The sequence below is a fragment of the Sinocyclocheilus anshuiensis genome, unplaced genomic scaffold, assembly GCF_001515605.1.
Source record: "Sinocyclocheilus anshuiensis isolate Anshui unplaced genomic scaffold, SAMN03320099.WGS_v1.1 scaffold643, whole genome shotgun sequence".
In the NCBI taxonomy this organism is placed as follows: Eukaryota; Metazoa; Chordata; class Actinopteri; order Cypriniformes; family Cyprinidae; genus Sinocyclocheilus; species Sinocyclocheilus anshuiensis.
Genome location: NW_015551067.1, coordinates 829,361 through 830,295, shown reverse-complemented (window position 1 = coordinate 830,295; position 935 = coordinate 829,361).

Below are 935 nucleotides of genomic sequence, written 5' to 3'. Positions count from 1 at the left end.
GATCTATCTATCTATCTATCTATCTATCTATCTATCTATCTATCTATCTATCTGTCTGTCTCAGTAGTTATCAATCTATCCATCTTTCTATCCATATGTCTGTCTGTCTGTCTATCTATCTATCTATCTATCTATCTATCTATCTATCTGTCTGTCTGTCTGTCTGTCTGCCTCTCTGTCTCTCTGTCTGTCTATCTATCATGGTCTATAGTCTGGCAGTCTCTGTCTATTTAATCAGATCTGTCTAATCAGTCACTGCCATTGAGAGGTTTGAGTATATAGTTATGCATATGTTTTCTACATGTTGTCGATGAAGTTCTTAAACATTTAATCATAATTCTTGGACATAGTGAACAGCTCCATCATGGCCCATGGTGCTATGTACACAGATGAACATCTCTGCATTTGTATGCATCAGCTCTATACATTGCTCCGCTCAGCGTTCTTAAATAACCTAATCAGCCAGAAGGAGATGGAGGAAATGCTATTCCCACTTTGATTTAGAGGGGAGTATTTTTTCAGTAATGGTAAGTGAAGTAGGTCTAAGTCATTTGCACCGAGATAGATGTGATTGATGGTGAGAGTCTTGTGTTCAGCGTACTAGCTCAGCACTGACTAGAGATTCAAAGGCTAGCCTCAGGCTGGCCATGTCACACTGAAAACCAGCACCAAGACCTGTCCTCCTTCCACCATTCCATTTATTTTCAGTTTGCAGATTGTAATCTGAAGGGCCAGCCACAAAATTCAGGCTGAGGCCAGAGATAGCAGCAACTGGAATTGGTGCCCAGACTGATGTGGATTAGTTACGATGGCTCTTGTGTTGATCTATTTATGAAGACTCTGAGCCATATTAATCAACATTGTGTTTATTAAACCCTTTTAAATGTATTTTGAAAAAAAAAAAATGTTTCTGACAGAACAAGAAACTGTCTTCA